Genomic DNA, 26,825 nt, shown 5'->3' on the forward strand with positions numbered 1-26,825 from the left:
TCTGTCTTCTTAGAAGGAGGCAAGAATGCAAAACAGGCAGCCCCTGTGCCGTGTCTGCCACTTCTGCCTCTTTATGAACACTAAGGAAGTGGGGTTGCCACATGACCTGGATATAGCTTGACACTGAGCTGCCGCTGGCCAGAGGGTCAGCCCAGGCCATGCGAGGCAGCCCTTATGTGGCTCATGCGAGTTTGTTTCTGCAAAGCTCCCGGATCCCTTGGGCCTGCAGTAGGGGTGCAAGACCCAGAAGAGCCAGTGAGTCAGTGCGGGCTGAGCCGTGGGGCTTCAGAGAGCTGTTGGCTGCCCTGACAACTCACTGGAGGTGTCTGGACCTCCCCTAGATAGCCTCCAGGAGCTTTGGAAGGACTTCAGGAACGTTCCTGTGCTGTGAACTCCCTGGAACCTCATAGGCCTAGATGAGGGTCCTGGTGGGAAGCAGGCGGCACGCTGGGAAGGAGTGACTGGAGAGGGCTTCATCAAGGCACTGTTTACAAAGGCCTGGCGGGGCTGGGGCACCAACCGGAACTAGCAGAACCTGGAGCCGCTCCAACCCCTCGCCTGAGAGTTGAGGGGAGAGAGCTGTCGCCTTGGCCTAGCAGGAGAAGAATGAGAAAGCCTGGCAGCGGGGAAGCTGGGGAATAATTCCTCATCTCTCCTCCCTCCCTCCTCCTGTCAGTCACTGCCTCTCATTGCCCTGAAGGGCAAGGGAGCCTGGCCGAAGCAGTCTGCACTCAGCCTCCTGGGCCACAGGGCCAGGTGGGGAAGTGTGGAGGATGGATCTGGGCGGGGCAAAAGGAGGAACTCAGCCCCCATCCCCCAATTCTCTGCTTTTCATGAAGGTCCTCTGCACCGGTGGGCGTTGAAGTTTGCCTTCTGTGTCCCTCCCCATCTCCCTTTCCTGGGTGACTTTCCTAGCACCATGCCTACATCCCCATCTTACCAGTGCCCTTTCGAACACTGCACTAAGGGAGAGTTGGGCTCCATGGAAAGTGCTCACACCGAGGAGTCAGCTGCTTCCCTTGGACAAGTTACCTAACCTTTCCAAGTCTCCATGTACTCATCTGTGGCCTGGAGATCGTAATACCCACCACTGCAGGTGGCTGGGACGAGAAAACGTTTATAATGCCCTTAGTCAGTGCCTGGCACGTGGCCAACGCCCAACAAGTAGCAGTAATAATAATAAACAATAGTGGGTCTGGCCCAGAGGTGTAGTGGTTAAGTTTGTGCACTCTGCTTTGGCGGCCTGGGGTTCACGGGTTTGGATCCTGATCCTGGGTGTGGACCTACATACTGCCCATCAAGCCATGCTGTGGCAGCATCCCACATACAAAATAGAGGAAGACCGGCACAGATGTCAGCTTAGTGACAATCTTCCTCACACACACACACACACACACAAAATAATAATAATAATAATAATGATAATAATAATGATAATAATGATAAACAGCAACAACCATTTCTTGAGCACTTACTCTGTGTCGGGCTTATGTTATTCACTTTAGGACCGTCTGTGGGTTTAGTTCTCCCTGGTGGAGGAGGCACCACACATTTTCCCGCCACAATTTTACCTACGTGAGCCCTGAAGGATAGAGAGATGAGCAGCTGTCCATAGTCACGCTGAGAATTTTGTTTTTTTGAGGAAGATTAGCCCTGAGCTAACTGCTGCCCGTCCTCCTCTTTTTGCTGAGGAAGACTGGCCCTGTGCCCATCTGTGCCCATCTTCCTCTACTTTATATGTGGGACGCCTACCACAGCATGGCTTGCCAAGCAGTGCCATGTCCACACCCGGGATCCGAACCAGCGAACCCCGGGCCGCCAAAGCGGAACGTGCGCACTTAACCACTGCGCCACCGGGCCGGCCCCGACCCAGGACTGTTCTTATAACTACCATCCTCCGCTACTTCTCAACAGTGGTCACATCACCATCCTCACCCTCACTGGATAGTCACCCGCGGTTTTCAACCAGCAAAGAGTAAGCTTGAAGAGGGCACTGCTTAGCCCGGTAGATGAATCTGGCAGGATTGCAGCCCCTGCTGCGCCTGGCTGGGGCTGCCCTGGCACCCCGCTGGCTTCCAGAGCCACTAGAACCTTCTCTGCCACTGCCAGCCTCACTCTGCTCCTCTTCCCATAGACGCTGCCCTCACATCCTCCCTCCCACAGGTGCCTTCTCCGACCACCGGTTGGACCTGCCAGATTCCGGAGGATGCCAGATCTGTTGAAATAAGAAACGGAGGTCGGGGTGAAGAGTGCTCTGTTTTTCAATTAGTTATGGATTTCTCCCCTCTTCCTAGATCTTGGTCCTGTCCCTGGCATCTGTGTGGTATTGAGCAAGTCTCTTTTCATCTCTGGGACTCAGTTTGTCCGTCTGTAGAATGGGGAGATCAGACTACGTTCCCTGCATCCCTTTCAGCTCCAACATCCTATAGCTGGCTGAGAGTATAGAGAGGAACTGGGGTGGGGAGGCCAGAGGGGCAACGGATAAGCACGTAGATGCCAAAGCCAGGCGGCTGGTTCACATCCCAGCTCCAACTTTGACCTGCTGTGTGACCTTTATTAATTGTTTAACTACTCAGTGCCTCAGTTTCCTCCTCTGTAAAGTGGGGAAAATTAGAGTATGTACCTTCTAGAGTTGTCCTGAGAATTCAATAGTTGATATACGTAAAGTGCTTAGAATAATAGCTAACGGAGATGTGACATGTAAAATGAGCCATTAGTATCTTCAGGAGTAACACTGCTGTTATTATTGAGCCTGGAGCCACACGGGGCTGGTGTGGAGCCTCAGTCCGTCAGCCCAAGCAAATTCACTAATCGCTTTGGGTCCAGATTTCCTCATCTGGAGTCAGACTCGGGTCTCACAGGTTGTCAGGAAGATTAAACAGGATGTTGTCTGTAAGTGCCTATCCCATAATAGGCCCTCAGAAAGCGTGGCTGCCTTCCTGCCTTGATGCTCTTTCTCCAAGGCCCGTGCTTCCTGGCGGTTTCAGGCAGTGCTGTTAAGAGACCCGGTGATGCCTGCTGGGAAGATGAAGCGCTGCCTGATGTTTCAGTGGGAAAACCATCATTTATTCAGCAGAGGTGGCCGGGCCTGGTGCTGCCCGCCCTCTGCTTTGGGAGCCCAGCAGCCCAGCTGGGCGGCTCATGACTAAGTGGAGGCTTCGGGGTCTGGGTGAAGAACCCACCCTTGGTGCTGCAGGCCAGTGGGCCCCATTTTCCAGATGAGAAGGCAGAGGACCCATGGGAATGTTCCCAGGACCCCCGACAGAGCAGCCAAGCTGGGACTGGAGCCAAGGTCTCCGAGTTTACAGTGCTGGCTCAGACCCAGATCTGCTCCTTTGCTCCTGACTTTCCCAGCTGTGTTTTTTGAGGTCAGAGCCAGCTGAAGCCAGGAGCTAATGTAGCTTAGTGGGGTCTATTTGGGTTTCTTTCCTGCCAAGTTAGGCTTGCTTTGTTCCGTGAATCTGACAGAATCCTTAACCGCTGCTAGAATCCTTGCAAATAGGTCAGAAATGGGCTCAGTGCAGTCATTTCCATGAAACAGACGTGCGCATCCTCTGCAGGGCGACGGGGGCGGGGGGGGGGGGCGGTGCGGGAGGGCAGCAGCTGGCGCGGGCCTGGGCGAAGCCGGGAGGCCAGCTGGGACCATAGCTATCAAACTTATTTAGAAGTGCGTGCCCGATGCCTGGTGCAGGAGTCAATATATACTTTCCGCTGTTTTTCAGAGAAACTTTGAATAAAATTGATGTAAAGAGCCCTCAAGTTAACTTTCCTCCCCTGCCAAGTCGGAAGTGATCCCTTCATGGCTGGACCTGCAAGTCGCTCAGGTTTCTGCCGGGTCCTGTGGTCAGAACCTCGGCACGTGCACTCAGCTGTGCGGGACCCGGGAGCCGGAGCTGCTCTTCTGGAAAGGGGTGCAGTGGGTGTGGAGCTGCATGGCCCGGGTCCCCAGTTCAGGGCTGACATACCCGTCCCCAGCTGCTGGGAATGTTGGCTACACAGTTGTGTCTGTCTCTGCTCATTGCCCAGAGCTACAGGGGACCCTTTTGCCCAAGATTACAGCCCCTTCCAGAAGGAGGCCATTTTTGCCAATAATAGGATTAAAAGTCCTGGTCCCCTTGCCTCAATTTGGGACAACTCTGGAGGGCCATTCCAGCTCCAGAGGTCCTGTGGGGTCCACTGGGGCCTGGTTGCAAGGGCCCCGCAGGCCTGTCGTGCCCTCAGTTCCTCACGGTGGCCCTCCCAGGTGAACCTTCTGCCTGTGACCCTCTACGCCAGAGGTGGTTCCTGGGCCCAGACTGAGAAATCTGGACTCCAGCACAGGAGAGGTGGAGGGACGCCGGGAACAAGCAGCCCTGTCACCTGTGCACTCCCATCTCTCACACGGGCTCTGGAAAAGCACTTGCAAGTGTGCCCCGGGGGCAGCGCAGGGCCAGCTCTACAGTGAGCGCGGTATGTGAGAGCGAAAGCCGTGAACATGTGAAAGAGCCGTGGTGTGACTCTACATGGAGCATGCTAAGAAGACAGAAAGTTCTAGATTTGCTGCTTTCCGTATTTTCCAAGAGTTCATTGAGTGTAAAAAGTAAGTTGTGGGAAGATACATACAATATGATTACCATTTGATTAAAAAGTGACAAATACTACATAAATGTGTAGGCGTAAAAATATATAGTCTAGAAATACTTAGACAAACAGTGGCAGGCGACTGTGGAGGCTGCTGGCAGCATTGCCCTTGGAGAAGGGAGGAGAGACTGGGGATGTGTGAGTGGAGGGAGCCGTGAGGAGGCGAGAAGGGTCATCTTGGGAGCTTTAAGCCTTAGCTGCAATGTTTTGTAAAAGGAATATATTAGAATACATTGTGGATTCTTTGTTCAGTTAGAAATTTATATTAAAAAAGAAAAACAGAAATCCAGTCCCGTTCACAGGAATCACAATCAAAGTCGTCTCCTGAGGACAGATGAGAAAAGCTGGCTTCGCTTTCCAGAGAGAACCCTTTATTGTCATTTCAAGAGGGTTGCAGGCCTCAGGCAATCACTCTACCTCGCTAAGCCTCAGTTTCCCCATCTGTGAAAGAACAGTCATAAAACCCATCTCATATGTTGCAAAGCTGAATAAGGTCAGACTTAAGGACCTGTTAGCCCAGTGCCTGGTGGGCTGTGAAAAAGTGGTGGGTGGACTTCAAGAAAGGAGACAACGGTGCTTCTGGAGAAAACAGCCTGGCAGTCCTTGACCCGGGTCAAGCTGGTCAAATGAGCAACCGTCTGGCTTAGCTGGACTGGCCAGTGGCCAGCAGCTTAGAAAATCTTCAGCTGGGCCCGGGGTCAGCAGCCACAGGGCAAGGGAGGGCTCCACTCCTGGTCACAGCCTGCATCTGTGGGAGCCGAGACGGACCGTTCCAGAATGTTCCAGGTGTTCTGGGACTGGGTCTCTGTTTGTGGGATATGAGCAGCAGCTTGTGTAGCTGCCGAGGATGTTTTGTGTTGTGTCAAAGGGTTTGGGTGGTTTTTCTGTCCTCTTCTTTCTCAGGACGAGGTGGACAAAGGCTCCCTTTCAGTGAGGCCCAGCAGAGCAGAAAGGCTCTGAGATCATGAAATGCAAATTCCGGCTGCTTTTGAACTGCGATGAAGGCGGAGCTGCTGAATTAAATTAACATGGCCCATAAATACAGAGGTTACGAAATGGGAAACTCAGCGTTCAGAGGCTTTGTCCAGAGGGAAAAGAATCACAGACAACAGTCTACTTTGTTTGGATCATAGGCGGGCTGATATCCCATCAGCCCAAACCTGACAATATTTATGTTGAAAACTGCTGTTTGCCCAGCACTGTTGTCCCAATTTCTCTCTCTGTGGGGAATCTCACAGAGCAAAGCCAGCCGGGCAAGGGAGCCCCCTGCCTCCTGCTGACCCGCCTGGTTCTGCCCACGACTGTCAGAAGGTGCCTGGCCATCGGTGGAGAGGAATGGGCAGGGGGGAAGGAAGGATCCAGCACAGACAAATTAGGGACCCACAGACAAAATTCAGCCTGCAGAAAAAATAGCTTTTCAGGAGCTGTACCAAACAAATGTATCTATCCTGCTTCTCTTGAGAAATCAAAATAGCAATGACATTGACCTGCACATTCACATGGCAGTAATCACAGGAGCCCCTTTAGCCAGAGCACTCCTGTTAGCCCCAGTCCCCACCACTCCCTTTTGCTCCTCAACCCTGAGGCTGAATGTCAGGTGCCATTAAAAGCATATCACTCTTGTGCTATTGATTATCTTATAGTCAAAAAATATTTCTTATTTCTCCAAACCCATGACATATGAAACTGTAGGGTAATGTGAGCTACATCATCCAGAGGCTTTTTTCTTAGAGCCAGCCTGCTTTCCTACTGTGTCACAACACTGGGCTATGGCTGAAACCTCCAGGCCTAGGCATTGGTCTCAGCTCTGCACCAGCCGATAATAGGCAACCAACCCCTCTACCCCCACTGTGGTCCCAGTGTCCTCATATGTAAAAAGAAAGAGCTTGATCTCCCAAACTGTGTTCCAGGTGACATTAGCTCTGTGGGACATGAATAGGGTTCCATGACCAATATACCGGGAAGCACTACGTTAGTCAAAGTTAAGTCAGTCCCCAGATGCAGCCTCTCCAGAGCCCTCGATACATGGACATGCATCTGCTTCCCAAATGGATTTACCAGGAAAGACTATTTCATGGAGCGTCTTGGGTGCTAGAGTTCTCTGGCTTAGATTGTGGGAAGTGAATGATGATGGCCAGGTTCCCGCCCTAGGGTGAAGGCTCAGCACCCAGGTTCGGCACCCCCCGTCCTCAGCCTGGATCAGGGCATCTTCCCAGCCTCAGCAGGCCCAGTTGCCACCTTGCTGTGTAGCTTCCTTCTGTCCTTCCCTCTCCAGGCCCCCCTTGAGTGTCAGGGGAGGCCTGAAGGCAAAGAATTATTATACCTTCCAACATATGGCATTCCCAGTTTGGGGGTCCTTTGCCCCCAAACTGGGTCACAGGAGAGTGAATGTGGCCAGTCTTGGGTCAAGCAAAGTGATCTTTTTGGATAAGGATATCAAAACCCTTATCATGGTGAGTCAGGCCATCAGACAGCCCTCAATCCGTGTTGGTAGATCAACACCAATGAGGGTATTGCTAAGAAAAAGCTGCAGACCCTGTCACACCTGTCATGATTAGGGCCCTTCGGTGTCAGACTCTTCTGTTTTCTGTCTCCTGTGATGTTCATCACTTGCATTACACCAAAAATTCCTAGACAGCAGGGAGCTGTACCAAAATAATCATTTTATTTGCCTTATTTATTATATCTTACGCCTTCAACCAGTTAATCAAGAAGGATTTATTGAGTGGAGTTGCTGCCCCCTGAGGTCTGGGCTCCTACCTTAGAGCCCTAAGTCACAAATGCCCAGTGTGGGCAGAGGAAAGCTGCAGACTTTGCAGTCAGATGGAGCTGGAACTAGACCGTCTACATGGCCTTGGTCACGTCTCTTCTCTCTCAGCCTCAGTTTTCTCATCTGTAAATTGGGGACCATCCTGGGAAACTCACAGCTTTCATGAGGATTCCCAGCACAGAGCCTGGCACCTAGCCGGCTACAGGAAGTCACTGTCATTGAGAGGCCTGAAGGCTTCCTAGGGACTGCCTTCCACGTGCATCACCTCCTGTGGTTCTCATGGCCACTCCCTGAGCTGGGGAAGGCTGGGATCGAGGCCATCTGCATTTTACAAATGAGGAAACAGAAGCTCAGAGAGGTTGAGGGCCTTGCCTGAGGTTTCTCAGCCAAGAGGAGGGGAGCGAGGATTTAAAGTTTGGGCCTTGGGTGCTACACCCTGGGTGGCATCCAGCACAGCTCCAGATCCCACGTGACAGTGCTTTGCCGAATGCGAACACCATTCAGTACAAAGGCTAATGTGTTGCTATCATGACAAATTCAGCAGTTATTGCTACAAGCAAGGAGCTTTCCTAGAAAGAAGACGTCCTAGGGCCCTCAAAGAGCCCTCATGAGGATAATAAATTCTGTCCGCTAAAAACAGTCTATCAGGTAGAACTTGGTCAAGATCAAGTAGAGGAAGTGTGTGACTGTCGGGGGAGAGACGGTGGGCACAGGAGCAAGAGCTTGCTCTGGAAGGTGCGATGAAGGTGGGGTGCACCCCACGGGAGGGGAGGGCGGAGAATCTGCAGGAGCAAAGCTCCACATCCACCAAGCACCGGGGTGTCTGGCTCGTTCGGGGTGAGCGGCCAGGCAGGCCCGGAGCCAGGCACCTGCAAGAATTGCTGATGGAGGGCGTCCAATGGGAGAGAAGGGAGAGCAGGGGCTGGAGGTGTGCGGGAGACGACGGCAGAGTGACAGACAGAGCGGCCAGTGCGGAGTTCACTGCAGAGGAGACGGCGAGGACCGAGCAGACCAAAGAGGAAGAAAAAGGACGGGGCTTATTAGCTAATTAATTCATCAAATACTCCAATCAGTCAACAAAAGTTTATTGAGAGCCTACTGTGTGCCGGGCTTAGTACTTGCTTCTGCAAGTTCATTGTACAACCAGAAGAGAGGGCTCAATCTAAGCCCAGACCAACCAAGATGAGAGCAGTGGTCTTTCCTGCCACCGGCGCCCCTGTGCTGTGCACACATGGATGCACACACCCGAGCATGCACACATTCATGCATGCGCGTGCACACACACATGCACACACATACGCTTCTCATCCCCATCTCCTGTTCCTGCTGGGCTCCCGTAAACTGACCAGGCATCCCTCCTCTGTCCCGTGGCAAGGCCCCTTTGCTCGTCAGGTCCGAAATTCTGATGCAAACACATGGCTGCTTTGGAAACAAGGCTTTCCCCATAATGAGATCATTACAGAGGAGGCTTTGCCAGGCGTCTGAGGAACTGTTTCTCATTCTATGGACAGGTGCACATCTTTAGCACCGTTCCCAGCTTCCGGAGGTCTCTCCTGATGCTGATGGTCTGGACTGAGCCTACAGAGGTGGGTAGATATTCCCACCAGGTGGCCCCAGCCGGCTGGATGGGGCTGAGAATGGAGGGCAGCTGTGAGTTGAGCCGCAGTTCATTTGGTGGCCCGGTCACTGTGTCGGGTATAATTAACTGAGCTGAAAGGAAGCTAAAGAAACTTCTCTGACAGGGAGGTCAGAGAGGATGAACTCTGATGGGAAATTAATGATGAGAGTCTGAGAACTCCACAAGGGCACTTTGCCACCACTGCTCTGGCGGCTGACTGCGGCCAGTCTCCTGCTCTCCTCACCTCCTGACGGAATGCAGCACCCAAAGGACCTTTTTGGAGATTGTTTCTTCTGGGTATTTCAAAGAACACTCCATTGCTGGACAACAATATTAATAATAATAACTAGACTGTCATCAACAACGTAAACAGTTATTGAGTTCTTATGTGACAGTTGCTGTGTCAGGTGCTTTATGTATATTCTTTCAATAAACTGTCCCGTTGACCACCCCCCTGGCCCTCTTATGTGCCAGGAGCTGTAACAGAGCTGAAGTCATTTACTGAAAGATTCCGAATCACTACCTGGCAGAACCGGGATTCAGACCTAACCTCTTCCCTGCTCCCTGCTTTGTTATCTGACCTTTTAGTACGTCTTGAATAGAAAAGAAGCCTGGGGCTGGGCTGGTTCATGGTCTAAGGCAAAGACTGGCAAACTACGGCCCACCAGCTGTATGTTTAAATAAAGTTTTATTGGAACACAGCCGTGCCTTTTTGTTTGCATATTGTCTGTGGCTGCTTTCACACTGTAACAGCAGAGTTGAGTAGTTGCAGCAGACTGTATGGTCCCCTGAGCCTAAAATGTCTACTCTCTGACCCTGGACAGAAAAAGTTTGCCAACTCTGATCTAAGGAAACCCAGGGTGAAACGAAACTAGAGGTTTCTTTGCTGCATGACTTCTCAGAGCCTTTAACCTGCGAATGTGCATTGTGAAGATCCAAAAGAAGGTTGCACTATGCAGCATATCTTTACATATTGCACTGGAGCACGCCCTTTTTGAGGCATCCCTGAGGTGAGCTTTGGGGAACGCTGCTGGGGTCTCACGCCACTCATTGGTCAAGGAGAAGACAGGCTCAGAGAGGAAAAGTGATTGGTCCAAGGGCACGCGGCTCTCATACGGCTGTGCTGGGCCTTGATTCTGATTCCAGGAGCTTCCCAAGGCAGGACTGTACCCTTCACCCTCTGCCAGCTTCAGTGTGAGTGATCGGTGTGGTTCCAGGAGCTCCTTCTCCTGAGGGGGCCATCAGTAGCAGTGGCCAGAGCAGCCTTTTCTCCGTTCCATTGCCCATTTATGATGGTGTCCTACAACCCTGTCTTTATGGGGCCTGTTTGTTCTTTAAGCCCAAGAAGAGAAGGAAAAATCGTCATCCTAATAATGAATGTCAGTTTTAATCAGCATCATCTGACATTATGAGAATTGAATTTCTACCTTTCCCTGCATACATTACATGTGGGGCTTTATCTCCTCGTGCAGAATTGATTTGCCATAATTCTCTCCTTTGGCCCTTGTCATGTAAATCATGGCATTTCTCCCCCATTGACTGCTGGAAGCATAATCTGCAGAAGCAGATTAGAGGTGAGAATCCAGCCTCCCGACCAGCTGCCGCTGCTTTATCTGTCTGTCTTCCTTTTCGTGCTCACACTTTCCCTCCCTAGCTTCCCTCTTTGGGGCCGCTTGCTGGCGGATAGTGCCTTCTGCAGCTGGAGCCCGGGCAAGAGGGATAGGGGATGATAGTGTGGGGGCCAAGCAGGTGGCCTTCCTGCAAATCTAGAGACCTCAGCCACATGATCTCCAGCTCCTGCAGTGCAGACTGGTGACTGCTGGGGGGTTTGTAGCGATAGACCTTAGGGCCGTTTGCAGTTCTGGGTCTTGTACTGAATCAAGTCATCAATATCCTCAAGAGTGCTACACTCCAAATACTCCCCAAGGGGCCCTGGGGAATCTCCAGCTCCTGGCATCTGTTCTGGATGGATAAGGATGGAGGTGGCTTCTGGCTGGTAGAAGAGCCAAGAGCTGGATGGGGACCTGCCCCAGGGCTGGGCCCGTGAACTGTGGCTTGAACATCGACCCCAGGGCTCCATGGGAAGAAGGAAGGTCTTGGGAGAGCTGCCTCTGACACATAGGCTGAGTCAGTCCGTGAGACCCCCAGAGTGGACATTTACATCACTGCTCTGTAAAGCCCTTAAGCCTCACTTCTGTCTTGGAACTATTTCATGCTAAATATCTGAGCAGTGGTTAAGAGATGGGGTTCTGGAGGCAGAAAGACCTAGGTTCAAGTTCTGGCTTTTCCACTTATTAATTGGGTGATCTTGGGCAAATTACTTAACCCCTCTAAACCTCTGCTTTACCATCTATAAAATGGGGGTAGTAGTAATAGCAATAGCTATGTCCACGAGGTTGTTTGGAAGATCAAGTGAAACAATCCTTGTGACACATCTTGAACAGCACCCGGCGTGCAGTAAATGGTCAATGCATAGAGGCTGCTCTTCTTATTGTTAAATTCTCATTCTACACCAGCTGTGTCTGGAGACGTCCCTTGTGATAAAGTGTGTTGGTCCAGCAGGTGTACCAACGTGCTCAAAGGCCATCGAATGTCTACTCTGTGTCTCAAGAGTGGCCCACAAAGGTGGGGAGGAGCAAGAAGGAATCTACCCCTTACTGAACACTTCCTGGACACCAGGCACTTAAACAGTAAATGGTCAATGACAGGTGGCTTTCCTGATATCACTCATAGCGTGCCTTAGTGTTACTGACAAAGACAGAATCCTGGGCAGATAAACAGGACGTCTGGCTCAGGTGGGAAATTCTTAATGCTCTTCATAGAGAAAGAGAAAAAGAAAGAAAAGTACAAATTACACTTGTAATTTTAAATTTATTGTACATTTCTTGAAAGTCTGCTATGTGCAAGCACTGTGCCCAGAACTTTACAGTTATTGCAATCTAGTTATATTTCACAATAGCCCAAAAAGGCAGGTGCCATTAGTATTCCCATTCTACAGATAGTGAAGCTAAAGGCCATCCACGTAGTCACTGGGAAGAGGAGGATGTCAGCTCCAGAATCAGGTCTGAGATGAATTTCCCCCGCGGGCCCTCTGCTGCTCCTGTGGCTGGCCTCCAACTCCTGTCTTGAGCCTCTAAGAGTGAGAATGTTTGCTGAACTAGTCCCCTGTCACCTGGGCTCTCTCCATCAAAACTCAACTGTCCTGGACCAAAGGGAGCTTTCCTCAGGACCCCAGGGTTCTCATTGCCTGTGGAGTGAGAAGGCAGTTTTCCAGGAGCCAGGCCACGGCTCAAGCAATGCTTGAGGATACGTGTGAACTCACTGTCGGTGGAGGTAGTGTGTGGACGGTGATGCCTGGGAAGGTCAGGCCTTAGAGAAGTTGGTGTGAGCCACTCTGATCGCTCAGCACTGCCCTCCCCAGCAGCTTTTGCAAGTCAGGGCCATTGGCATGGGCCAAGCAAGGTCCCAAGAAGCTAAGAAGTCAGCCTGCGCTGGCCAGGTGGGCAGTGACACGCAGGAGAATCCATGTCAGGACCACTGAGCAATGCCCAGAATACCTTAGTGCTGTTCGTCACGGGGGTAAATGGGTGTGCTCTTTAAGGCAGGGGTGATAAACTTGAGCCTTTCCCTAAGTGTGCTGGGAGACTCTGCAGTCACATGTGCACACGTGTGTGCATGTGGGTGTGGGCCTTGGGGAGGGCGGTGCAGGGGCAGCAGCAAACGTTCGCCCCCCTGCCCCGCCTTGCTGTGGTGCACCATTGCCTGGCCCCACACCCCGTCCTCCTATAAAAGCCAGCTTCCATTTATTGAGTCCAGCTCACTAAGTGCCAGGCGTCCTGCAAGCTCGCTAGCCTGCCCTCTGTGCAATCAGATCCTCAACCCCCTGTTGTAGGTAAGCGAGTGCTCTGATCCTACTTCATTTTCAGAAGACAAGACGGAGGCAGAGAGAGGCCAAGGAGCTGCTCCAGGAAGTGGCAGAGCCAGAATTCAAACCAGTCTGTTGATTCTGAAGTCCCACCCAACTGTTTACTCAGCAAGTCTTATCCACCGGGTCCCACCCCTGTGGGGTGTCACAGACCATTGTGAAGTGGGCTGCAAGCAGCTTGTTGCCCTGCCTCCTCTGTCTCGTGTGTCTGGCTATGCTGGGCTCCCTCTCCTCCATGCCCTGCATGACCTTGACCTTGGATCTGTGACTGGTCTTACACACACACACTCACGCTCAGAGAATGAGTATATTAATGAAAGCCTGGCTCTTCCTTTTGCACTGTGCTGCCTCCTGCTTCGAGAGGTTGGCGGTACTTTGGGGTCAGTTACCTCTGCAGCATCCTCAGATGCTGGTTCCACCACTTCTTCAACCCCTCTGATGACGGGGAGGTCACTGCCGGTTCCACGATTACAAAGCCCTGGCTGCTGGAAAGCATCTCTCTAGGGAGCCTCACAGTCCCCTGGAAACTCCTGCCCTTGGAGAACAGCTCGGCCAACTGGGGTTTTCTGCCTAGAGGAAGGAACACTTTAGCCCTTGACCCTGAGAGGCCTTTGCCTGGACCCTGAGGTCTGTCCTCCTAGACCTTGGGCTGTGATTGCTCCCCGTTCCCAGGGCTGGACCCCTTTGGGGAAAGTTCCAGCTTCAGGTGTTCTTTCTTTCCCAGAGGGAGGCGGCAATAGGCTTTGTCCACCCTGACGCCAGCCCCTCCCTTGTCAGCCTGCCAGCCCCTGAGCCATCAGCCCTCCAGCCCACACCCTCTCCAGCCCCACAGCTGCCAGGCATGGAAAGGGCTGATGGCTGGGCCAGCAGGTGTGAGGGAAACCTCCCCATGTGCAGTCTCGGCAGCTGGCATGGGCCCGGCTTTCATCTGCCTGCCCTCCTGCCCACACTCCGGCCCCAGCCAGCACCCACCCGGACAGGGCTGGGAGAGGACTTCCATGTGGGCTGATGGGAGAGCTGTGCCCCCAAGGCCAGGAAAAGTCGTGTTTCTTGCGATGCCTTCAGTTCTCCCTGTGCACTAGAGGCTCAGGCTGTGGACTCAGTTGCTCAGGTCCCCACTTTGGCCTTGCCCTAGAGCTTATCACCAGCAACTCCCCTGGACCCCCTCTGGAACTTAGCAAGGTGCAAAGGACAAGCCCAGGCCTGGGAGTCCAGAGACCCAGGCTCCTCACTTTGCTGTAAACTTGCTGTGTGACCTTAGGCAAGTCACTTCCCCTCCCTGAGTGCCGGTCTCCACATCCACAAACGACATGTACGGGTTTCTGGAGGGGTCTTGAGGTCAGGCGATAAACAAGACTCTTTCTGCCCTGACTTTTCATCCCCAGAACCCTCTGACTCGAGATTTCTCCTGGGTTTCAAGTCCAAGTGGGAGGTGAGAAGATGAGAGAGCTGTCTCGACCCTCCCTCCTAGCCTGGGACCAGACTCCCAGGAAGTTACCAGTGGACACGGCTTGATTTGAGAGACGTTGAAAGGCCCATCTACCCCAAAGACCTTCTCTGCCCCTGTTAATTCAATAACTTCCGTCACTCCTTTGGGGACACTTGGTCTCCAGAAGTCACCTTTGAATACTTAATATGGCCCCTGGGAAGTGAATCGAGCAAACTCATTCTCACTCATTAACTCCCATTAGGTTGAATTTGCTTCCCATGGAGCAGATTGCAGGAGCACACAAATAGAATCTATCAAGGATTTTGAAAAAAGAAAGAGGGGAAGAAATAGCGTGGGCAGGCCAGGGATGGCTGCAAATGTTAGGGCACAGGGTGTCCAGGGGTGGGGCGCCATGGCGTGGGGATGCCCTGGCACAGACATAGCCTGTTTCCCGTCTATGCAATGGCACGCTCGGTGATGCTGCACTGTGTAGGGCAGGCCTGAGCCAGGCTGCAGGGCCGGGGAAAGGAGGCTACACAGGAGCGACTGACCACGAGAGCCCCTCCACCACATGCCTGCAGCCTGACCCAGCTGGGGAAGCTTGGCACTGCCTTTACAGCCCAGCTCTCTGAGACGGGTGAGCTTTGCAGCCCTCCAGGAGTGCGGTACAGCAGAAGCATCTCCCCACAGTAGCTCTGCCCAACAGGCACAAAGTACCCTTCCTGAGGTTTGCCCAGTGTCTCCTCCAGGGTCCAGGCCAAGCCAGGCAAGCGTGGGTGGCGTCACAGCAACTGTGGGTGGAGTTGAGGGTGGCTGCCAAGGAGCAGGGAGGGTTTAGATGCATCCTCGTCTCTCCCCCTGGGAGCCTGTGCCTCAGAAGCCACTGGCTATTAGCCTCCCCCATCAGTCTCCCCATCTTTCTAATTCTTCTGTCTCAGGCGCCCTCTCCACCTTTCATCCTTCAAGAGTCAGCTTGGGCATCATCTTCTCTCTGAAGCTCCCTCTGAGTGAGTGAATGAAGGAATAAATGTGCATAGTCCCTCAGACTTAGAATCATCCTCAGTCTATCTGAGTACTTTCTAGGATCTTTGAGTCAATGTCCTGCAGCCCTAAAGAGCTCCCCAAAGCCCCAGAGGATGCCCAGGGAAAGTTGCAACCAATTAGGTGTTATCTCCCAGACTTGAGAGGATGATCAGGATCAGGGTGGACCCATCCACCCTAGCCAGGGGACGCTGGGCTTCCAGAGCAAAGGATAGGACTCAGGCACACTCCCTGGCAAGTCCTTTCCCTCTGTAAGCCTTTTTATCTGGAAGATGCCTCGAGGGCATGAAGACCCCTTTGAGCTGGTCTGCTCCCTGAGCCTGGATCTGGAAGCAGAGAGAGGCTGACTCAGTGGTTTTAGAATGCAAAGATGTGTCACTTGCTAGGTCACCGGGAGAGATGCTGTTGATTCAGTACTGAAAGGCATTCCTGTTTAAAATCTTCCTCCCAAGGCTTCACAAAAGGGAAGTGGAGCTGGTGCTCCGTGATAGGCAGCTTCTGACCGGTTCCCAATGATCCCTGCTTCCTGCTGTGATCCCCGCCCCTAGTGACTTGCTTCCAGCAAATAGAATATGGGATGTCACTTCCACATTAGGTTACAAAAGACTGACTTCCGTCTTGCTGGACTCTTTCTCCACTGCCTTCTCAGCTTGCTTGCTTTGACAAAGCAAACTGCTGTGTTGGAGAGACCCATGTGGCAAGAACTGAGGGTGGCCTGTGGCCAGTGACCAGTGGGAAACTAAGACCGTTGGTCCGACAGGCTGCAAGGAACTGAATCCTGCCAGCAACCGTGTGGGTGAGCTTGGAAGCAGATCCTTCCTGCTTCTGCCTCGACGTGTCTCAGCCCAGCCAGCACCTTGAGGGGAGCCTGTGAGAGACCCCAAAGCTGAGGATTCAGATAAACTGTGCCTGGATTACTGACCCATGGAAATTGCTGTTTTAAGCCACTGATTTTTGGGATAATTTGTTACACAGCAATAGATAGCTAATGCACGCTTCCAGGGTGTTGGGGAGCCATGGATGGAAGCCCTAAAAACCAGAGATACCCTAAAAATTAGGAAGCACCTCTTCCAACATCAGAGAAGCAGGGGAGCGTCGTATGGCATCCCTGAGTGCTCTCAGACGTGGCACAGCCCCTCTCCCTGCCTCAGTTTCTCTCTAAGGGGGTTGGGTTAGCACAACAACTTCGGCGAATCACAACTTCAAGACTTCAGGGACCACTGCCTTCCTCCACCTTAGTAATCTTTCTTTCTGTGTCTACTGATGGAAGATACAAAATAACAAAAAGCTACTGTAAGTACAGCAACGCTGTAACCAACTTTCTTAACCACAGTAGCATTTCCGTACATTTGAGAATTTGTCATCCCTTTTACTGACTCAATCTGTATGTGTTGCTGGCAGAGAATATCTGCGGATCGAGAGTGTTCTCAGTGAGAACAACTCAGGCAGGCCATTTTGGATCCTGCAAATACACAGGGGACAAAGTAAAGGCTAGGGCGGGGAGGCTGGGGTCAGACGGCCTTGGGTTCACATCCCAGGTCTGTTCCTTCCCAGCTGGGTACCTTCAGAGGTTTGTTTCACAAATTCTCAGCTTCTTCACCTCTGAAGTGGGGATCGTAACACCCCACAGTGTTGTTATAAGAATTAAATTAGATAATACACAGACGGCACTTAGCAGCTGGTTAGTGTGCGATAGTGGTACCTAATAATAACTCTAATAAACATTCATCTGTGCATCATTGTTGACATACTAATGTACAAAGCTGCCATTTATTGAGTGTTTCTATGTGCAGGACAGGGGGCCCAACTCTTGGTGCAGTATTTCAGATGCCAACCGACAGAACTTCCAGTCTGGAGGGTGGCCCTGCCTGTCCTCACCTCTCTGGGGTAAAGCAGGCAGTCTGCTCCCCCAGGATGCTTTGGTCACCTGGATAGGTCACCCTTTCAGAGGACGTTGGGCTGTCTGCTCTCAGGAGTCTGTCATGCAGTCAGTGAGTCCTGGGCCCAGACTCCAGCATCTCTTCTGCTCTCCAAGGGTCTGGTTCTCCCTGGGCAGGGCAGGTGGGGTCCAGAAGGCTCCCCTGCCCCAGCAGGAGAGGTGGTGAGACTGTCTCAGCTGAGGGAGGGTCCCTGGGACTGTGAAAACCCACAGCCCCCATCCCTTCCCCAGAGACCACACCTGAGTTGAAGGCCCCACTGTGAATACTCCAAACCCTGAGATTCAGCAGTGGAGTCTCAAGCCCTTATGGGGGGTGAGGGGCAGGGAAGGAGGAGAGTGTCCTGTAGTCTGAGAATCGTGGTGCCTTTCTCCCTCTGCGGTCAGTTCTAACAGCACGTTCCTATAAAAGGAAAGGAACCCTCTACGTATGACATGGAAAAGGCAGAGGTTCTGGTTCCAGACAGAGTCCTCACTCACAGGCTGACGTGAGCAACTTGCATCACCTCCCTACATTCAGTCTTCATCCGTGAAGTGGGGGTCACAGGCCCTCCTTGCAGGCACAGCAGCGGGCTGGCCGTCAGGAGTTAAAATGAGACGCAGAGACTGAGGTGTTCAGCACCTGACAGAGTCACCTGGGCTTGATTCTGAGCTCACTCCTGTGACATCCGAGATGACAGACGTATGAGAACTGTCGGGTGGAGCGTTGCGGTGTACTATGTATTGAATAAATGTGAACTCTCATGATTGTAATGTTTCCTATGAAGACAGCTTTTCTTCCCCCAAATCGTGCCTGACTTCCAGGCCCAAGATTTTCCCACTACCTCATAAGAGGGACACGGCCACGGGATCCACAGGGAGGCTGGAACATATCTTCTTTTTTCTTCCACAGTCCCAGCACGCCAATATTAAGCTGGGCATGTATTTCCACCCTGCTAAACACCATACTTCCCAGTTTCCCTTATAGCTGAATGTGGACATGTTACTAAGTTTACTAAGTTATGTAGCAGCAGATGTTTAAAGAGAGGAGCCACACTTTTCATTATTACTTCCTTCATCCTCTGCCTGGAATTTGGATGTGATGATTGTAGCTCTTGCAGCCATCTTGGACTATGAGGATAAAAACTGTACTCTAGGGAAGGAAGAGGATAAACTGGAAGGAGCCTGACTACCTTATGTGTCGATATATAAAGTCCGTCTACCTCCAGACTTCCTCCTGTAACGATCAAACTCTGTCTCATTCAAACCACTGCTATTTTGACTTTGTTATATTTAGCAAAACCTCGTCCCAGTGAATACAGATAGAAAGGCTCACCTTTCCAATGTATTGTCTTCTAGGAATTTATCCAAAGGGTATAATCAGACAATGCTGACAGTCATGTGGACAAATATATTCAATATAATTTTTAAATTATTCTTGCAAACTCGTGGATTGCACCTACATTTCCACTCACAGAGGAGAGGTTAGGTGTGCCATGGAACATAATGGAACAGTGGTTGGAGGTTCAGGCTGGAGAGTGATCCAGGGTGACAGCCAGCAACCTGCTCTCCACCCCTCCCCGTCTGTTCGCCCCTCCCCCATTCTCCTTCTCCTCCAATGGGGACTGTCCTGGAGTCAAAGGTATCTGTACCAGCATCACTCCTACTAACACAATAAAGGTGATCAAAGGGTATGTTAGTGGAAGTTAAAAAGTACCTTACACACGCATTTGTGCAGCATGATCCCGTAAGTGTGTATGGATCTGCAGAATAGTAGGAGGGAAACACGCCAGCAGCGTTTACCTCCAAGACATGGATTTTAGTGATCTTTCTTCTTTAAGCCTCTCTATAATGTCTACATTACAGCCGTGGACATGAAATATTGTCATAATTTACAATTATGCATGACTTGTTATTTCCCTGTTCTGAAAAAGCTGGGCATCCCTGAGCTATCGCAAGCCCTGGAGGGGCTGGTTCCCTAGGGAGCTTGTGAGCAGGAAGCCCCCCGCTGCTGACTCATCTGCCTTGGGCCAGATGGAGCCTTCGGGGTGGGGCCGGTGGCAGGGGGGCTTGGAGCTACCAGGGAGAACTGCTCCCTTCACCATCGTCCCTCCTGCGCATTCCCTTCCCGCATCTCTGACCTGGAGGGAGGGCCCCGGGACCTGAGGAATGCCAGGCCGAGACTGAAGTTCAATTCTCTATTCTCTGTGAGGAAGAAAAATTATTGTGCCTCCAAAAAAGAAAGAAAGAAAGAAAGACATCAGCCCCGTAGCTGCATATGCTTAGTTAATGTGCTATGTATTTTGCAAATCCTCTTAGCAGGGAATCGTTTCATCTCCCCTCTGGCTGGGTCTGCAGCTGGGGTGCTGACAGACACTGGCCCGGCCCCTGCACACCAGGCTGGGCTCCACAGAGCAGGGCTCTCTGGGACACAGGCCCTGGCAGATGCAGCTGACCCGGGTGCTGTGGTGTGTAAGCCCTGGCTTTGTCCTAAGGACAGAAGATACAGCAGCTGACGGAGGAGAGAGGAGCGCAGCGGAGGGGCCGAGCTAGGTGACCGGGGCAGGAGCACCCACCACCTTCCTGTTACAAACAGTTGTTCGTTTAACTGTCCAGGGACTTGGTCAGGACCTCTTGGCTTCTCTGTGGTCTTGGCCCCCAGGTGACCACAGTTTGGCCCATAGATTCTTATTCTTCCTAGGCCCCAAACCTTTCTTCTTTGAGCTGAATATGTGCTCTTTGCTAAGCGATGTTGATGTGTCATTTAATGCTCATGCCTCCCTGTAAAGCCGTCCCCACTTTACAGATGAGGAGAGTAAGGCTCAGAGAGTTCATAGCACCCAGATCCTTAGCAGCTGAGCCGGGTTCGAACCTAGGTGTGCCTGGTTGCAAAGCTAGTGCTCTCAATGTAGAAGTTCTGGACTCAGCTCACACATCAGAGGTGCTCGTGGAGCTTGCCAGAGGAGATGTTTTGCAGGTGATTCTGAGGTCCACCCCGGTTGAAAACCATTGGATGCCCCAGAATCCTGAGCATCTGCCCTGCCCTGCCCGGCCTGGCCTACTCCTTGCTCGGGAGCAGGGTCCTGGGCAGAGCGTGAGAGCCCGTGTGGCTGTGTCTGTGGGGGACGTGACTCAGCTGGTCTTTGGGGCCCCACCACCCTCTTTCCCATCCTCCTCTGCCCACTGCTGGGTGACCTCCTGCAGACCCCAGCTGACCCCTGGGCTGTTGTGGTGCCAAGGGTCCTCACCAGGACCACTCACCCCATTCTTCCCTCTGCCCCTGCTGGGCCTCATCCTGTCCGTCAGAGGAGAGTCACGGGAACAGGTCAGGGGCCACCTGTCAGGAAAACTTGTGCCTACTCGGGACAGGTAGGTCTCCAGGGCACCTGTGCCTAACTCTGCGGCTGGACAGGTGGGAGGGGGTGCTTGTCAGCCCCGGAGGTCACAGCACGAACTCGCTGTCTGCTCAGCCTGTGGCAGCAGAGTCCCCTTGGGAAAGCTGCTTTCTCTGCATCTGTTCTTAGCTCACCTTGGCTGTTTCCCTGTTTCCATTCAGCAAGTGAGCAGCAGGCACGTCATTAGGGCCGCTGGGAGTGAAGCAGCGTCCAGAGGCAGGGGCTCCGATGGAACGACAGGCTATCTATCGACAGAGCACCGTGCTGTGCTGTGTTTCCTGCTGCGAGAGCCCGGAGGGCCCAGGATCAAGACTGGCACAGGGAAAGCTCCCTGGAGGAGGGGACACTGGCTGGTGACATACAGCTGGTTAAATATATTGAATAACACCTCTAGGCTGCAGCACATACTGGAGTACTTAAACACGAACAAGCTGTCATTCATTTATTCATTCAGCAAGCATTTACTGAGGAAGGAGCCATCTTCCAGGAACTGTTCTGGGCACAGCTGTACCTCTGTCCTCATGAAGCCTTAAATGCATGGATGGGAGACAATGAACAAACACACAATGTATGTTTGTATATGTATGTATGTATATAGTGTGTGTGTGTGTGTGTGTGTGTGTGTGTGTGTGTGATGGGTGATAAGACTTACAGAGAAAAAAATAAACCTGGGAAGGGAACAGGCAGTGCTGGGGGAGGGGAAGCGGCAGCTGTGGCCATCAGGGCTTCTCTGATAAGGTGATGCTTCAGCAGAGGTGAGGGAAGGCCAGTGAGACGCAGAGGGGAGGAGAGAGGACAGAGCGTGGAGGGGGCAGGTGTACTGTTGGATTTAGAGATTACGTTGTCCCTCCTCTCATCTAACACAGTGGATACAGCTGAGACCCAAAGAGAGTGGAATACAATATTTAGGAATAGAAAAGCTGAAAAGAGGGAATTTCTCTACAAACTAGGGGTAGAGAGAGACTAAGGGCTATGGCACTGGGTAAAAAGTAGAGTCCCTATGTGGTGGTTTTTTCCAAATAAAATATTGACACATTCCTGGGATTTTTCTGATTTTAAAAAAAGCCTTCAAAAGGTTGAAAAATTCTTGTTATGTGGTTAGTTATCTGTTGCTGTGTAATAAATTACCCCAAATTTAGTGGCTTCAAACTATAAACATTTATTATCTCACAGCTTCCGAGGGTCGGGAATCGGGGAGTGGCTTAGCCGGGTGGCTCTGGCTCAGGGCCTCTCAAGAGGTTGCAGTGAAGATGTCAGCCAGGGCTGCATGTGTCTGAAGGCTGGACCGGGGCTGGAGGATCCTCTCTGAGATGCTTCACTCTCCTGGCCGGCGTGTTGGTGCCAATAGTTGGAGACGTCCTCAGTTCCTTGTCAGGAGCTCCAGAGGGCTGCTTGAGTGTCCTGATCACGTAGCAGTTGACTTCCCCCAAAGCAAGTGACTCAAGAAAGAGCAAGCCAGAAGCCCCAATGTATTTTATGATCTAGCCCGAGAAGCCACACAATGTCAGGTCTGGGCATCCTGCTTGTTACGCAGGTCAGCCCTGGTCCGTGTGGGAGAAGGCTACGTGAGGGCTTGAATACCCTAAGGCAAGGATCACTGGGTGCCATCTTGGAGACTGGCTACCAGAATAGGCAACTAATGAAAATCTATTTTTAAATGACATGAAATTAGCATTATGCCAGGAAACTTGCGATAGGTGATCACTAAGAAAACCAGTCTTCTTGATTATTTTTGCTTAAGGCCAGGTCGGCTCCCAATAACAAAGGAAGGGGCCCAGGCTTTGAGTTCATGCAGACCTGGGGCTGACTCAGAATTTCACTGGTTGTGCTTGGATGCATTAGTTAATCCCCCTGTGCCTCAGATCCCTTGTCTGTAATGTAGAGAGTGATAATAGCCATCTCCCTGGTTGCTCTTAGCACTGGCGGTGAACGGTACCCATCCCAGTGAGTCACGGAGCTGAATCCTGGTATTCCCAGATATTGGCTATTTGAGAAAGTTTCTTCGCTTCTCTGTGCCTCTCTTTCTGCTTCTATAAAATGTCAGTAATAATAGTCTCTGCCTCATGGGGTTAAATGAGGATTGAATGAGTTAATTTTTTTTTTTAAGAGATTTTTTTTTTTTAAAGATTTTATTTTTTCCTTTTTCTCCCCAACGCCCCCCGGTACATAGTTGTGTATTCTTCGTTGTGGGTTCTTCTAGCTGTGGCATGTGGGACACTGCCTCAGCGTGGTCCGATGAGCAGTACCATTTCTGCGCCCAGGATTCCAACCAACGAACCACTGGGCCGCCTGCAGCGGAGCGCGCGAACTTAACCACTCGGCCACGGGGCCAGCCCCTGAATGAGTTAATTTTTATAAAGAGCTTAGCACTGTGTCTGGCACATTCTAAGTGCTAAATAAGCATCTGTGAATTGAAACATAGTCTTGGGATATAGTAGGTGTTTAATAATGGGTAGCTGTCTCCCCTCCATCCAGGCTTTTGCCCCATGACAGAGACTGAAGGCTCCAGAACACGCAGGAAGCAATGCTTCATTCCCTGGTGATTGGGACCCTCCCTGGAGGGTCTCATGTGTTGGCCCTTCCTTGGCTTTTCACAGCCTCAGATTACCAGGCTCCCTTCCTATTTTTAAATTCTGCCCTTACTTTGCCACAGTTGGTTGAACAGCTGCAGCCCCTGGCCCCAGGGTCCGCGTGGCTCTGAGCATTTGGGAGTCATTAATCACGGGTGGGAGTGAATGAATTTCCCTAACCAAACGGTGAGCCAGCCACCTGAACTTGTGACCCGAAAGCCACAGAGAGAAGATGAGGCTCCCTTTCACAATGTGTCCGTTAGCCCAGTTCTGAGCTCCAAACATCGGTTAGCAGAAAGTGCTCCACATGGCCCCTTCTGCTCACGGGCCGTGTTGAGTTGGGGGTTGCCGGGTTTGGAGCAGTGAGCAACCAGAAGGGCTTAGAGCGGCCGAGTCTAAGAACAGGCGCCAGCGTCCATGGCTTGCTTATTCTGAGACAGATACTATCAGAGCTCATTTAGTGCCCACAATTGTCCTAAGGTCATTTTATCATTGTCCTGATCTTACAGGTAAGGAAACTGAGGCACTGAGAGGTTAAGACATTTGTGCGAGAACACGCAGTTGGGAAGCCATAGAGCGCAGGCTCTGAGCATGCTGTCTGCTGCCCTGAAGGCTCCAGGCTCTCCGGGCTGTCCCCAGGCACCGTGTGGCCCCTCCAGAGAGAGGACCACAGGTCCAGGCAGTGCCCAGTTCTTGTTAGACGCCAGCCCTCTCTTGGCTGGGGTCGAATCGCCGTGCTTCTCCTGCCTCAGCGTCCTCATCGACAAAACCAGGTCCCTGGAAGTCCTCCCAGCTCCCAGTGGGGAGGGCACAGGCTTTGGGAAATGGGCAGACTCAGGTCTGAACCCTGGCTTCTTTGGCCAGGTCTCCTAAGTAACCTCTCTGAGCCTCAGTGTCCCTTTCTGTGAAGAGAGGACGATTAAGCCAACTCCAGAGACTGCAATTAGAACTAAGTGAGAAAATACGCACATTGTGTTGACATACAGAAGGTACTCAATAAATGCTGTCTCCTGTTCCCACCCACCCCCACAAACATCCTGGAACTTTACTTAATTTAGAAAAATCACAAATCCTTTCATTTATTACACATTTATTCCTACCTCTTTATTTCCATGTTTATCCTGTTACATTCATTCCTTGATCCATCCGCCTGCCCAGCCATCCTCCTATCCATCCATACGTTCATTCACTCAAATATTTGTTGAGCTGCTACTGTGTGCTGTGTTCCAAAGATGGAAGGCTAAGGTCCCTGTTCTCGCATAGCTCATAATCTGAGTTCCGCATATACGGTTGAGTGTCACGTCACAGTCGGATGTACAAAGCTTCGCTCAGCCAAGTTTAATTCACTAGGTTGACAGCTCTGTTATTAAAGTGGCTTTTCCCCAAGGTTTTTCCTCACTTAGTAGCAAAGTACTATGGTTAAACCATTAGTTTAACCTCTCATCATGTTCAAATCTGTTTTGTTGAAATAAATCCACAGTCAACGTTCGTCTGTAGCCCATTCATTTCATGTGAGCCATGCAGCTCAGCCAGCCTGCTCAGCCCACCTCTGGGCTGTGTCAGTTCTCAGAGGGCAGAGCCAGCACCCCAGGCAGGCACAGCTGCCTTCGCCACCTGCGTAGGGCGATTTCTCCAGGAGTGGTCCCCTCATCTAATTGGCCTAAACGGTGAGCAATTAATGACGCGGAACCTCTTCGAAGGCACTATAAATAAAAGGCCGGGAACCCAAGATTGAAGTGAACCAGAGGTTACAGTAATGATGATGAATTGTTCCTCCTAGAGGGTTTTTGTTGTTGCAGTTTTTTTAAAGGAGCTGGTTAGCATCTTTCAACCGTGAGGACCCCACACCGGGGTAAAGGTGGAAGAGGGCAGGGGTTCTGTTTGCAGTTGGTGATGTGTGATAGATGCTGGGAGAGAAGGGTTAGGAGTCATTTCTGAGGAGATGTGGGCTGGTGCTTCAGTATCTGTGGACCCCTGAAGGCATGCTTTCCCCAGTGGAGCAGCATGAATCTAGGCTTTTGGAATGAGATGTAGCTCGGTGTCTTGAACTTGGGCCTGTAGACAGCTTGACGTTGCTCGGCCTTCGTTTCCCTGTCCGTTCAATAGCGCTGAGCACAGTGCGCGCCTCTCAGGGCTATTGTGTGGAGTAAATGAGAGAACGCAATGTTCACGCTGTGTCTCCAGTGGTGGCCTGGGCCTGGCACGTCGTAGGAGTGCATCAAAGGCTGTTCTTTTGCCCTGTAAACGTGCATCTTCGACATTCTATTAGAATGCAAGTTCCCAGCATTACGTAGGTTATGTTTATCTCTGTGTCCTCCAGATGAGTTTCTGGCTTACAATAGGTGCTTAATAAATCTCAGATAAAGATGACCCTGTTTTCTTTGCTCTTCTTCTGTGTGGTAGATCAACTGTATCAATTCTTCATACACACACACACACACACACACACACACGCTGTATCCATGCCCTTTGCTATGTGTCTTTGTATTTCCTTTCACTAAAGAACCAGTTACTTGGTCCTAAGGCTGGACACACGACATGCATTGGCCAACGGGATGTTAGAGGTGACACATGCAGAGGCGTGAAAAGGCCTTGGCACATCTCCACTCTTGCTCTTGCTTCTCTTCCATTGCCATGAGAAGATGCTCACACTAGCCTGGTGGAGGGTGAGAAGCATGAAGAGAAGAGCTGGGTCATTCAACAGCCATCTGAGCACGAGTCGTGAGCATGAGCTGAGTCAGCACTGCCCAGCTGAGCCGAGCCTAAATCACAGACCCACAGACTCGTGAATGAAAGAAATGCTTATTGTTTTCAGCAACAGACTATTGGAGTGCTTTGTCACGTAGCATTATTGTGGGACTGAACAGCTGATACGCCCCTCCCTGATTCTTATCTGGGATGGATCTTAAAAAGTGGCCAGGAGAAAAGATGAAGCACTTCTTGTCATTTTTTCTGCCTTTTATCACCTCTGGAAAATACTTGGTCAGGTGGAAGCTGGCATTAATTGCTTAAATGATTTTAAACATTGTGAATTGGAGAGTTCCAGACATCCCTGTTGCACAGTATAGTCAGCTGGAATAATAATATTAATGATATTAAAATCTTACCTCCGTAATGCATCCTAAGACTTACAAAACTTTCAGATGCTTTGTCTAAATTGCTCTGATTCCCTCGGGAACATGATTTCTGATGGACGAGGTGACTCAGGCAGGGTCACACAGCTAGTGAGTGGTAGCGAGAGCTTTTGATACAAGGTGTGTTTGTTTCTATGACTGTGACAACAAATTAACACAAACTGAGTGGCTAAAACAGCACACATTTATTATTTCACCATTCTGTATGGTAGAAGTCAGACAGGATCTCAAAATCAAGGTTTTGGGAGGGCTGTGTTTTTTTCTGGAGGCTGGAGGAACAAATCTGTTTTCTTGACATTTCTGGCCTCTGGAGGCTGCCCATGTTCCTTGGGTCATGGCCCCTTCCTCCATCTTCAAAGCTGGCCATGTTGCATCTCCCTGACCGTTCATTTGTAGTCCTATCTCCCT

General features: G+C 51.3%; 1 protein-coding gene across 3 annotated transcripts in view; it reads left to right on the forward strand.

The window, feature by feature from the left end:
* NAV2 (neuron navigator 2) overlaps positions 1-26,825 on the forward strand; it is a 706,422-nt gene that overhangs the window by 120,124 nt on the left and 559,473 nt on the right. The window lies entirely within an intron of this gene.

The sequence above is a fragment of the Equus caballus genome, chromosome 7, assembly GCF_041296265.1.
Source record: "Equus caballus isolate H_3958 breed thoroughbred chromosome 7, TB-T2T, whole genome shotgun sequence".
Lineage (NCBI taxonomy): Eukaryota > Metazoa > Chordata > Mammalia > Perissodactyla > Equidae > Equus > Equus caballus.